The sequence below is a fragment of the Planococcus citri genome, chromosome 2 (genome assembly GCF_950023065.1).
Source record: "Planococcus citri chromosome 2, ihPlaCitr1.1, whole genome shotgun sequence".
Lineage (NCBI taxonomy): Eukaryota > Metazoa > Arthropoda > Insecta > Hemiptera > Pseudococcidae > Planococcus > Planococcus citri.
The window spans coordinates 27,284,821-27,299,201 of NC_088678.1; the positions used below are offsets into that span (position 1 = coordinate 27,284,821).

The 14,381-nt window shown below is 32.0% G+C and overlaps 1 long non-coding RNA gene across 1 annotated transcript; it reads right to left on the minus strand.

Annotated features, from left to right (window-relative positions):
• Positions 1 to 8,279: 8,279 nt before the first annotated feature.
• On the minus strand, positions 8,280 to 10,052 carry LOC135835289 (uncharacterized). The gene is made up of 2 exons (XR_010556852.1): positions 9,837 to 10,052; positions 8,280 to 9,731 (listed from the first exon to the last, which is right to left on the minus strand). It is a non-coding gene; the product is annotated as an uncharacterized LOC135835289 (long non-coding RNA).
• Between the last annotated feature and the right edge of the window lie 4,329 nt (positions 10,053 to 14,381).

Here is a 14,381-nt window from a genome sequence, read left to right on the forward strand (position 1 = left end):
TTTAATATTTTTTCCTAATTTCAATAATGATTCTTTGTAGTGACTTTTTTATAATTTTTTTTTGTGATTTGTACGTAGAATAAGTTTTTCGGGAGTGTTTTTTTCAGTCCAGAATTTATTTGCGTTTCAAATTAATTTTTTGTAGTAAATTGCAAACGAATTTTTCCACGTTTTGTTGCAATTTTGTATGAATTTCTTGTGCTTATTTTGAATGAATTTTTTTGTAAAAATTTCAAATTAATTTTTGCATTGTATTATTTGGAATTTGATTTTCGATTCAGTAGAATTTTTTGTAGTACTTAATTTCAAAAAATCAATAAATTTTTTCGTCATTTCAAAGATTCTTTGTGGTAATTGCAAATCAACTTTTTTTGTAAAAATTGATTTTTGAACTGCAATTTTGGATTTCGAGGTAGTTCTTAGGGTTGTGGATTTTATTTTGGAGAAAGATTAGAAATGATTTTTAATTTTCTTTTAAATTTTAAATGCATTTTTTGTGACGATTTAAAATAAAATTCTTCAGCGATAATTTAATTAAAGGAGGAGTCCCGATAAGGCCACTTTTTGGCCCCAGGCCAGTTATCGACTCGACCACTCTTAAAATGTTGTAGTAAATGTCTCAAATACAAATCCGTGGTTAGTTAACCCAAAATGACCATTTTTTTGGGCTCCAGGGGTTCCCAAAGTTGTGAATAAAAAAATAATTTTTGGAACCACTGAGTATTATTTTCAAAAACTTTTTTAGGGTAAAATATCTGTTTGAACTCGATAAACGTTATGCGAGGTGATTTTCCTATTTTCGACCCTCGGGGGCAGATATTGGGGGGTTTCGATTTTTGGAAAATTTTGGAACCATTTTGAACCTACCCCTTTGAGCCCCCTAAAAAGCTTTTTACAGTTTATTAGTATCTGAAAGACCTTCATCCTACCAAATTTTGAGCTCAATAAAACTTTCCAATGGTACTCAAAAATCCAGTTTTCCATTTTTTCGCAATTTCGAAATTTTGGGAACCCCTGGAAAACTAGAAACCTGCGATTTGTGCCAAACGTAACGTTTTGAGGTATATATATATTCAATTATCTTGATGAAAAAGTTTAATTAAGCTCCCTGTATATTCGTAATTTTGAACCCTTTTTTTAGAGCCCCCCACTTTATGGCACCCCTAAAAAAGGTGTTTAGGCACATTTTTTCAAATAAATTGAAGAATCTACATTTGAACCACGCTGGCAAGTGCTCGATAATTTTTCATTTGATTTTTCCTGTAACATTCAAAATTAAGCTTTTTTAGGGGTGCCTAAAGTGGGGGGCTCTAAAAAAAAGGTTCAAAATTACGAATATACAGGGAGCTTAATTAAACTTTTTCATCAAGATAATTGAATATATATATACCTCAAAACGTTACGTTTGGCACAAATCGCAGGTTTCTAGTTTTCCAGGGGTTCCCAAAATTTCGAAATTGCGAAAAAATGGAAAACTGGATTTTTGAGTACCACTGGAAAGTTTTATTGAGCTCAAAATTTGGTAGGATGAAGGTCTTTCAGATACTAATAAACTGTAAAAAGCTTTTTAGGGGGCTCAAAGGGGTAGGTTCAAAATGGTGGTTCCAAAATTTTCAAAAAATCGAACCCCCCCCCCCATTTCTGTCCCCGAGGGTCGAAAATAGGAAAATCACCTCGCATAACGTTTATCGAGTTCAAACAGATATTTTACCCTAAAAAAAGTTTTTGAAAATAATACTCAGTGGTTCCAAAAATTATTTTTTTATTCACAACTTTGGGAACCCCTAGAGCCCAAAAAATGGTGATTTTGGGTTAACTAACCACGGATTCGTATTTGGTACATTTATTACAACATATCAAGAGTGGTCGAGTCGATAACTGGCTGGGGCCAAAAAGTGGCCTTATCGGGACTCCTCTTTTTTTTCATAATTTCAAATGATTTTTTAGTTATTTTTAATCAATTTTGTTGGCGATTTTTAGAATAATTTTTTTACAATTTCAAATCAATTTTTTTGTAGTATAAATGAATTTTTCAGTCATGATTTCAAATTGAACTAAGAGTATGTTGAATTTTGATGATTTTTTTGGAGGGTGATCAAGAATGTGATTTTGTGTGATGATTTTGAAAACATCATTCTATTCTAGGATGACTTACCTTGAATGATTTTTTGATGGGGGTTTTGTTTCTTATTTTTTCATGAATTCAAACTAATTTTTCGGGAACGTTCAAGAATAATGTTTTTGATGGTGATTCCGAATTTTGATTTTCAATTTATTGAAGAATTTTTCTGTGGTGATTTAGAGTTTTTTTTATTCATAATGAATTCTCTGGTGATGATTTAAAGTTTAATTTTTTTAATTCGGTTTGGAATTTTTTCTTGTTTGCGATTTAAATATAGGTATTTACATTTTTTCATAGTAATTTATAATAGGTACCTATCTTTTCTTGTGAATTTTAAAATAGTTTACATTCCTTGTTAGTAGTGATTCAGAATTCTTTTTTTTTTTTGGAGACAAAATTCAGTATAATGTTTCTGACAATAATTTTGATTTTTAATTTGATGAATTCTTTTGCGGTGATTTTCAATTTTTTTTTTTGGTGATTTCTAGAACGAATTTTCTGGTGACAATTTAAAATTCCAAGTTTTTGAATTCGATTTTGGAATTGTGTATGATTTCAAATGCATTTTTTGTGGTAAATTTTATACCACATTTTCTGGTAGTAATTTAAAATTCTATTTTCACGATTTCAAATAATTTTTTTTTTTTGTATAAATCCCAAATGGATTTTTTCTGTGACAATTTCTGGTTTCAATTGAGTATTTAGAGTGAAAATTTTTTTGGCGACGATTACAAATGAATTTTTCAGAGAGCCATTTATACCAAATCAACTTTTACTGCGGTGATTTTGATTTTGATTTTTGATGTAGTGGTGTAGTGCTGAATTTTGCTGTGGGTTGGGTAATTGGATTACATTTGTGCTGATTTGCTTTTTGCTTCCAAAGTGTTGTAAGTGAAGCTGTGCGAAGGTGAGAAAGTACGAAAGTCAAATTTGAAATTTACAACTTTATTGGTAATTTGGTTTCAAATCAGTCGATTTATTCTGCTGCACGAAATGAGAACCCAGGAGAAAATGATCGGAAAATAGCTCTGATTATTAGATCTACTCAGATTGAAATTTTGATCAGATCCAGTGGTTAAGACCTGATTGGATCTGGCCGGATTTGTAGAGATCCGGTCAGATCAGATCAGATTAGATCATATCCAGGAATTTCACTGATCCAATTACATCTCACCAAGTCGTGTAAGGACTTTGGCTAATAGGTTTGTGAAAAGGATCAACTGTTTTCCCAGCGGTTTTTTTATGAACTGGGAATTCAAAACTTTGCTATCCATCATTTTCTGGCCTTGGTTCTTGAAATGCCCTCTGACCTGACGATTTCAGTCAAATGTTTTTAATTCTGCCTGAAATTCCGGTTAAAATATTTATTTACCAGAGTGTAATAATTTCACAGCGTATGAAATAATGTCCTATCCAGTAGTCTTTTACTTACATCATAATACTTATTCTTTAATCACGAATTGTTTGTTTACGCGCATAAATTACTCGCTTGCGTGCCCATCTTGGCGCATCTTTTTACACAACAATCAGTTTATTATATTATTTGTACCTCTCTACCTACCTTGTTCCTTTGAATGCCCAAGTACCTACTACCTACCTGTAGCTAACAGCTATCCACTTTCCTACTCCAGTCCAGTCATTCCATTTCCATCAAAATACCCTCAACAAACTGACGCAACATGCGGCATGAACCAAAACAAGCTTCCACTACACGTACCGGAAAATAAATTTAATTACTCTCTTCGTAGAAGGTACACTGCTACCTAGGATAATACATTACACACGGACAGAGTATAGAGTAATCGAATCCCCCAGTGGAGTGAGGAATAGTCCTACCTATGTTCATGTTTATACCTTATACCGTATAGGATTGTTTAGGGCCATCCTTCTTGTGAGAATCACTGACCTGTTGTACGTACATATGCATCCAGTTACATGGCCGATGGTCTATTTGAAGGTTAACGAGTACCCGCCGGCTAATCCCAGTCACGATGGAATCTCGTTTGAATCAAAGCTTTCCTAGTTACTCTACCTAGTTCATTATTAAATTTATTGTTACTTTTTGAATATTTTTTTACACGTTATAATTTTGACCAATTGACGTTTAATTAAAAAGAAATTGGATTTAAATTTTTCATTGACCCATAAAGCTCCCACATATGTACTATAGTTGATATTTGATCGTAGGTTCCGCGATAATTTATAGGGCGCCCGCACATGGTTGCAGGGTGGTATGTGTTCACTTTTCATGAGACACCTGCTTGAGTTTCATGTAGGTTTTGGAAAAATTTTGGGTCTGTGATTTTTAAAAAAATGGGTTTTTGCTACTGAACTTTAAAAAAATATATTGCATTAAAATGCTAGCTGCTGACTACTTACCTAGGTACCTATGCTGTTTTTAATACTTTTTCATTTTCATTGTACCTAATATGTAATATTTTTAATCCGTCCAATTCATTAATATGGATTTAATTTTGCACATTCTTTCAGGATCTCTGCATCTCTAGTGATGGATTGTCAAAAACACATTAAAAAATTCACAAAGTTGGGCTTCAAAATGCTCAGATTTATCAGAAAGAAAATTGACAAAACTATTTCTGTACGATTGTTCACTGTTCACTTGTGCAACAAAAAAATGATGTCGATCAAGAAGTGAAAGGTAGGTACCTACGTAGATTGTTGCAATTTTTAGTATCATTCTATGATTACGAGGGAACCTTTCGAGGCGACGGCCTGCAATTTGAACGGGAATGTGATTTTTGAGAAGAGCATGGTTTAAAACCCCCATAGCCAAAATTACAACGTTTCGAATTTGATTTTTCAAACTTTACAGATTTTTGGAAATTTAAAATTTACCAAAATACATACCTGCTTACTTTATTCAGTAAAAAAATACAAATGATGAAAATTAGTCATTAACTCCCCCAAAACCGAATTTCACCATTTCTAGCCATTCTAGAGCCTCCAGTACGTTTTACGATTTTTCCATAATTTGAAAATCAGACTTATGACACTCCGAAAAATTGAATCAATTTTGGGTTCAAAATTCGTCTAAAGCGCCCACAATACGTTTAGATAGGATAGGAATATTGAAATTCTGCAAACTAATTTAAATACACTATGAAGTCGACTGCAGGTGAATTTCAAGTCGTTTTGGAGCCTCCAGTGATTTTTGAAACTCGAAATTCCCACAAAATTTCATCAAATGGAGTTGGAAAGCCGAAATTAATTCTGCAAACTAATTTCAATACTCTATGAAGTCGACTGCAGGTGAATTTTAAATCGTTTTGGAGCCTCCAGCGATTTTTTGAAAATTACTGGAGCCTCCAGTAGATTTTTGAAACTCAAAAATTTCCACAAAATTTCATCAAAAATGGAGTTGGAAAGCCGAGATTAATTCTGCAAACTAATTTCAATACTCTATGAAGTCGACTGCCGGTGAATTTTAAATCGTTTTGGAGCCTCCAGCGATTTTTTGAAAATTACTGGAGCCTCCAGTAGATTTTTGAAACTCGAAATTTCCGCAAAATTTCATCAAAATGGATTTGGAAAGCCGAAATTAATTCTGCAAACTAATTTCAATACGCTATGAAGTCGACTGCAGATGAATTTCAAGTCGTTTTGAAGCCTGCAGCGATTTTTTGTAAATTACTGGAGCCTCCAGTAGATTTTTGAAACTTGAAATTTCCCCAAAGTTTCATCAAATGTGGTTAGTAAGCCGATTACTCTGCAAACTAATTTCAATACAATAATATGAAGTCGACTGCATGGTGGTTTCAAGTGGTTTTGAAGGTTCCAGCTACTTTTGGAAATTTCAATTCTGCAAAAAATGCCATGAAACCTTTCAAAAAATCACTGGAGGCTCCAAAATTACTTGAACCCACCTGAAGTCGTCTTCAGAGGGTGTTAAAATTGGAGTGCATAGTTAATTTCAGCTTCAACGTCTCCATTGAGGAAATTTTGGGGAAATTTCAAGTTTCAAAAATTTATTGGAGACTCCAGTAATTTTCAAAAACTTACTGGAGGCTCCAAAACGACTTGAAATTTACCTGCAGTCGACTTCATAGCGTATTGAAATTACTTTGCAGAATTAATTTCGGCTTTCCAAATCCATTTGATGAAATTTTGTGGAAATTTCGAGTTTCAAAAATCTACTGGAGGCTCCAGTAATTCTCAAAAAATCGCTGGAGGCTCCGAAACGACTTGAAATCCCCCTGCAGTTGACTTCGTAGCGTATTGAAATCAGTTTACAGGATAAATTTCAGGTTTCTAACTCCATTTTTGATGAAATTTTGTGGAAATTTTGAGTTTTAAAAATCTACTGGAGGCTCCAGTAATTTTCAAAAAATCGCTGGAGGTTCCAAAACGATTTAAAATTCACCTGCAGTCGACTTCATAGAGTATTGAAATTAGTTTGCAGCCGCTCTAAACGGGTTGAAACAGTTTCTAATCAATTTGGCTGGTCGAAAATACGGTATATCCCAAATTTTAGCTTTCTAGGTCAATTTGGTAACATTTTGATTTTTTCTCACATTTTGATCGAAATTTGATTTTTGAAAATTCACCAAAAATCTAAAAAGGCACTTAAGAACTTAAAATTTTGACAGGTGATGATCTTTTGCCTGCTCTTATTGTACGGGTTAATAAATGTTATGCTAGTCCTATGTTGGAATCAAAATGGGCTGGATTGCTGGAGCCGTTTATTCCTGGTTAGGACCACACTATTCAACTCCCAACTCCAAGTACAAACGTTAGTTTAATTTTTAATTGAATTTCTAGTGTGACTACTGACTACATTGTTTTCATTACTAAAAAAAAAATCAACTTTTTTAAAGAGGAATATCTGCTGCGAAAATTACAATTTAAAAAATTGTTTTAATGATTTTATTAATTCTTTGTTTTGTGATTTTGCAATTCGCATTCGCAATTATATAAATCAGATTACATTATGAAATTAAATCCATTAAATCAACTTTTTTTTTCAAGATCTTTTTAGGCTTTTATTTGAAATTTAAAAAATGATATTAATTATTGATCAAGTTTTGAAAAAAGAAAATTATTCGAAATTCTCACGTACTTAGTACTTAGTGAGTCAAAACTTGCAATTGTGCGTTTATTTGCAATAGAAAAAAAATAAAGATTTTTTATTTGAAGTTTCAATTTAAGTAATTTGAAATTGTGATGTGAATTTAAACAAAATCCAAAGTGGTCAATTTTTTTTTTAATTCTTTAAATTCACTTTTCATAATAGGTACATACAAACGAGTACCTAGGCTAAAAATAATTTATGATATTCTGTTTTATTTTAGAGAATGGTTCATTGGATAATTAATTATCCTCGTTCACCTATCAAAGAACCAATATCAAGAAGTCATGACAGGAAACATCAGGAGCAGGCTTGATTGAATAGATTGTAAGATTGAACTACATGCGAAGTATAGGTACAAAGACAAACCGATCAAAATTGTGAGCACCAGCAGTGAGTAAGTATGTGACATGACGGACTGTCAGTATTTGATTTTTATCAATTGATTTAACAAAATTATTCGACTCATTTTTTTGGTTTATTGAACTTTTAGTCTTTCAATTATTTTGATTTTTGTTTTTAAAAAAATTTAAAAAAAAATTGTGTTATTAGAAATCAGTTTTTCAAATTGAATTTCATGCAAGTTTTTTAAATACAATTTTCGTTTTTTAATAAAAATTAGTTTAAATTTGAAAATTTCCTTTTTTTAAACTGGAACAATAATATGAAGGAATTATTCAACATTTCTCGTGTTTCTTTTTGGTTTTAACATTTAGTTCAATTATTATAACTGCCAACTGCCCACTGTTTATTGTTAGAAATTTGTTTTTCGTTGAAAAAGTTCTAATTTTTGTTGAAACAATGATACTTACATCTATTTTGTTTAAACAAAAAATATTATGTAACTCCTGTTTTTTTTTTTTCAGTTTTATTAAATTGCATGAAATGCATTTATTCAAACATCGAGCAGCACATGAAATTTTTTTCAAAATTAAGTTTGTGCAAATGTTGTTTTTTTCAGTTTTATAATATGATCTCGACTACCAATCTTTTATCAATATGAAAATTTCTTTTTTTCATGGTCTGCGGTATCTACGTAGGTACTTTATTTTGATGAAAATAATGAAGTAATCATATTAAGAATTGTAATTTATAGTACATATTTTATTGATAATTTACATTATTTATAAAAAAATTGAAACTGTACTAAGTATGAAAATGATAAAAAATGAAATCAATGTAAATGTAGGTAGTATGTACCTAGGTAGTATTCTACATGTAGAGGTATTTAGCGACATCAAATTGGTATACAACCTAATTAGAATGATATAATTATGTAATAACCTCAGAATCGTGATCAGCGACCTCAAATTAGTTCGATACACTAATTCTTTTTTTCCCTTCAAAATCTCAAAAAATATATTTCTGATTGTAAATTAATAAATATTCCTGCAGATACTTCTATAGGCAACTATATCAACAAGTAATCAATATTATCTTAACATTCAGCGAACGACTGGTGCTTTTTGTAATATTTTACCATTAATTAAAATTTATTACAAACACTAGAAATACATGATTAATAATCATAAGTAGCTATTTCTATTGTTGTTTTTAGCACTCGAATATAAAATTGAAAATGGATAATTCATTGTTCTAAAATTAAAGAAAAAAAGCACAAATAAGTTGATGAAACTGAAACAATATTTGTCATTATCTGCATTCATTCATAATTTGATATCATTTCAAAATACAATAGGTACCTAATGCTGCACTATTCAGACTGAATTTACGGACATTAATTGATCAAGTTTTCTTTGAGTTTGGTAAGCATCAATCTTGAACGTGTAAACTATTCCAATAATCAATCCTTCGGCATTCAAAGAGAGTTCCACCAAGTAGTTCAGTAGTTGAGTCGAAATTCCATCATGGCACCTTAATGCGAGCCTGATTTCAAGCGCTGCACATCGAGAGATGGAAATTATTCCAATTACCGCCAAAATACGCAAATATAAAGAAAATTCGCCCGGTAGTGATAACTCATTGAGATCATCCTTGGTAACGTACCACAGGGAAACGATAAAACAGATAATACAACCGTAATGAAAACCTATTACTTCATTTCCTTCTCCCAGCATAGAAGGAAAATATTCATAATATACAGTAAATAATAAAGAAACAATTATTTCATATGAAAAGTGAACGTAAAATTTTTGATCATTACTCCGTTCTATCGGGAAAGATACGGCATTTTTTCTCAGATACAAGCATGTGTCATAAGCTAATAAAAGTAATGAATATATCGGCAATATGCGCATAAATAAACTAACTTTTCGATACCATGAATTATTAGATTCAACGAAGGGTCCAATAACATACGAGAGAAAGTATACTATAAGCAAGTACGCGCTATACATTGTAATCCTTTTAGTTGCCAATGATAGAGTAGGCCCATTGGATCTAAAAAACTTGATTAATTGAGTAATCAAGCAAGTGACCGAAAGGAACAATATTAGAAAATTGAACGACGTCAAGAACATTTTCAAGGACATTTCGGTGTTTTCGTCCATTCTTGATCGAGATCTGAAATTGAAAGTGAGTATATAGTTCCAATAAATAAATAAATAAATAAATACAGAAGTGGAAGGGAGTGTTTGATAATAATAAAAACTGTTCATGATCACTTACCTACCTACACGAAATCTGCAATTAAAATTCTAACAAGAAGTTTCAACTAAAACACTTATATCACACCGGTCAGTTAAACGAGTACTTATTCAAGAGCTATCTGAAAATGAAATGTACCTACCGGTATTTTGTACGTACATATTTGAGTATTGCTTCTTATCACTTTCATACCTATCTCTTGAGAAAACCCTACAGCGAATAAAACATGATATTGCGTGCTTATTGCATTACTCATATATGTATGTAAGTCATATCGTCATATCTATTTTAATTTTTACTCGATTAGGTATTGAGTTGATTAAACGTTCATCACATCATTCGTTTAATTGATGAAAATTTGTACATGGCAATCGTAAAAATTGGTCTGGGGCGAAGCAAACCAATTTTACCAAAGGGGGAGGCAAAGATCTTGAAAATGCCAACTACAAAATCGCAAATTTTCCAACAATACTTTCATAAGATGAACTCTGCATTTTTTTTCATGCTCTCCCAACATGATAGGTATTAGGTACCTACTTTATTGGCGTGAAAAAGTAGTGAATAATTTGTACCCACTTCGTAACTGTGTTAAATGTCAACTTATTTTTTATTAAGAAGTTAGAAAAATTGAAAGATATTGTATAGATGAAAAATGATTAAATAATAAATACATATAACGTCAAAAGGTTAGTTTTGATGTTAAACCATTTCCACAGTTTTTCGAATCGGGACAGATGCATTATCTCAATCTCTCAAAGAAACATTACGTAAGATTGTGCATCAGGTTCAGGATACTGTTAGTAGGTACCTATTTTTCTCTCTCCTTTCATCCATCTTGTCGATGAATTGAATTTTTTTCAGAAAATCCGTAGATCGCGCTAATCTTCGCAAACTAATTAACCAACAGATCAAGTTACTCTTGAAATATTTCAGAGGCCACTACTGTGCAATGATTCAAACTTCTTCCAACTCGGAAGAATTCAACAATTTCACCTATAGAGAGAATTAGTATTCACCATTTCAATTGGTAGATTATTGAAAATTATGGCAAATGAAAGAATAGAATGACATAATGAGTGATTCCTTGTATACGGAGTGGGTGTCCGGGGAGTGGTGGTACAACAAATTTCAGATTTGGATACAACCGGGTACGAGTAACTTGAGAAAAATGGTTCAAAATCCAAGAGCCAAAATCCAATTTTGGCCATGGGGGTCGGTAGTACTTCGAAAAATGAACAAAATTACCTATATCATGACTTTTTCCACCACTTGCAAATTGAAGGGGCTACAAAAGTACAAAATGATTTTTAATTTCAAAAAATCGCAATGAAAAAAATGAATGCGGAAATGAATACCTAGTTACTGCGTCAAAAAATAAACAAATTTTGTATTACCTATCATTTTTTTCTTACTCTAAAATTTAAGAAGTTTTTAAAGAATAAAAATTGTAAATTTAATAAAATTTTTAGCGATTCAAAAATTTTAATTTGAGCTTCAAAATAACTTCGTAAATTTTAGAGTAAGAAAAAAAATGACAATAACAAATTTTTTTATTTTTTGGCGTAAGGAGAATTCATTTCCGCATATATGTATACACGACGTAATAATATTACAATTCTGATCGGTGACCTCAAATTAATAATTGGTAGGTATAAAACTTCATTAAAATGAGATAGCAACAATAGAATTGTGATAACGACTTCAAATTAGTATACATAACATTAGTATACACTAATGTTCAACAAAAAATCTCAAAAAGTATGTATTTTTAAATTAACACAAGTTACGCCTGCAATACTTCTATATAGGCAACTATATCAACGAGTTATCACACATACACAGGGGTCATTCCATGTCAATTCGACCAACACGTTTTTGAGTCATGTCTTTCGATTTCGCTCAAATTTTTTTACAATATCTCCCCACCCAGTAAGTAAGAAATCCGCAATCAGTTTGGTCCCAGCCCCCTCAGAGGGCGGGTGGGGGGGGGCTTCCATTATTTTCATATTGTCTCGAGGTACTCAACTTCCGCAGCACATTCCTCCAAAACAATGATACTTTGATCAAAACTGATTTCACAGTTCGAAAGGGTATTGAATTTTAAACTTTTTAAGCATTTTGAAATGTTCAAAATTTGAAAGTTGAACTTTCAAACTAAAAGTTCAAATTTCAAAATAGCGCTGTAAGTGGGAGCTACCATTTAAAATTCTGAAAAAATTTCCACAGATGTACCTTTTGATGCTTTTTTGAAATATTCAAGTTTCAAGATGGGATCTCTTGATAGAGGGGGAGCACCCTCACCCACAATTTTGGGAAAAACTTTCAAAAAAAAATCTGGGGCATGTAATATATCGAATTGTATGTTTTTGGTAACGCTAAATACGAATATGGCGTTAGATTTTTGATTGGACCCCATCCACGGCCCCCAGCACTTCCCCAAATGGGGTAAAAGTTCAAAATATGTTTTTTTTCGTGCGACACATCAAATAGTATGTTTTTCGTGACGCTGAACACGAATATGACGTCAGATTTTTGATTGGACCCATCCACGGCCCCCAGCACCTCCCCAAGGGCAGTAACCTGAAAAAAATGGTTTCAATCGTGTGACACATGAAATAGTATGTTTTCGATATCGCTGAACACGAATACAGCCTTAGTTTTTCAAATTGACCTCACCTATGGCTCCCAGAACCTCCATAATTGGTAAAAGTCAAAAAAAAATTGTTGGAGGCACGGAAAAAACATATTTTGAACTTTTACATCCATTTGGGGAGGTGCTGGAGGCCGTGGATGGGGTCCAATCAAAAATCTAACGTCATATTCGTGTTCAGCGTTACCAAAAACATACAATTCGATATATCACATGCCCCAGATTTTTTTGTTGAAAGTTTTGCCCAAAATTGGGGGTGGGGGCCCCCCTCTATCAAGAGATCCCATCTAGAAACTTGAATATTTCGAAAAAGCATCAAAAGATACATCTATGAAAATTTTTTCAGAATTTTAAATGGTAGCTCCGACTTACAGCGTCATTTTGAAAATTTCAAAATGCTTAAAAAGTTCAAAATTCAATACCCTTTCGAACTGTGAAATCAGTTTTGATCAAAGTATAATAGTTTTGGAGGAATGCGCTGCGGAAGCTGATTACCTCGAGACAATGTGAAAATAATGGAAGCCCCCCCCCCACCCGCCCCCTGAGGAGGCTGGGACCAAACTGATTGCGGGTTTCTTACTTACTGGGTGGGTAGATATTGTAAAAAAAATTTGAGCGAAATTGAAAGACATGACTTTCAAAATCGCATTTTTTTGGCCGAATTGACATGGAATGACACGACCCACAGGTGTTTTTTGCAATATTTTTACCATTGAAAACGTTTTGAGGCTGCAAATGAATACTCATCATGATGAATACATTTCCAAAAAGCCACACAAATTTTTATTTATTGCAATGGCTAATTGATCAATTTATGACTAACATTAGAAAATACGAGAATCTAGTCACATTTCTATTATTTTTAGAGTAGGTACTAATATAACTGAAAATGGATAATTCATTTTTCTAAAATTAAGAAAAAAACAAAACAAAGCATAAATAGGTAAGTTGATGAAATCAAAACAACATTGTCATTATTTGCATTTTTTTATGTTTTGAATTACCTGAAATACCACACGACACTACCAAATTGATCGCAATAATTCAACAAAAAATAATCGCTAACTAGAAACAAAAATTTTAAATTAGAATACACAATATAAGTTGGCAATATTTTATTTTACATACATACGACGATTTCAAGAAATACCAATAATTCTAATTAATAAATGAGTCAGTATTTGGCGCTCGCTTCTCTTTCATCACATTTTTACTTTTAGAATTAATAAAAGTTATTTTGTAGACTTTTTTGAAACTTGAAGCGTACGAGCTTATACGTACTTGAATTTCAAATAATGTCAAATATGGAAATATTGCGTATAACTCCTTGTAAAAAAAAAAATATGTAATTTATTTCTTGAATTATAAATTTTAGAAAACTTCGGCCCTCGCTGAGTCGCTTCGCTCAGGACTGTTGGTTTTTATTTTTTATTTTTTTACTTTTCGAAACTTGAATTTTCCGACAAATTTTTCCCTCATTTCATTCGGGCTTGTTTGATTTCTTTTCTGAAGTTGGAATATTTCTAAAAAACTATCATTCAGTTCCAAAACACATAGGTATGACTTTCAAATCTCCCAAAAATGCCTTTAGCTCTACAGCAAATAAGTTTCTGCTGTGCATGAAAAAAGGATCTCTGCAAATAAGCAAAAAATGATAAAATTACAAACTGAACAAAAAAATTGCTCTAGGTACCTATACTACATACTTATAACTACAAGGTTAGTAGTATCCGCGGAATCCGGAACATCGTCAGCAGTTTGTATGACCTGAGAACAGAATTGATAATAGCAAATGAAAAATATCCAGTCGCGTTTTTCTTCGCTATACTTCATTAATAAGCGATAAGCAATAATTTTAAGATCATATATATGGTAAGCATATTAAATAATTCCATGTATCTTGATTTCGCATCCGA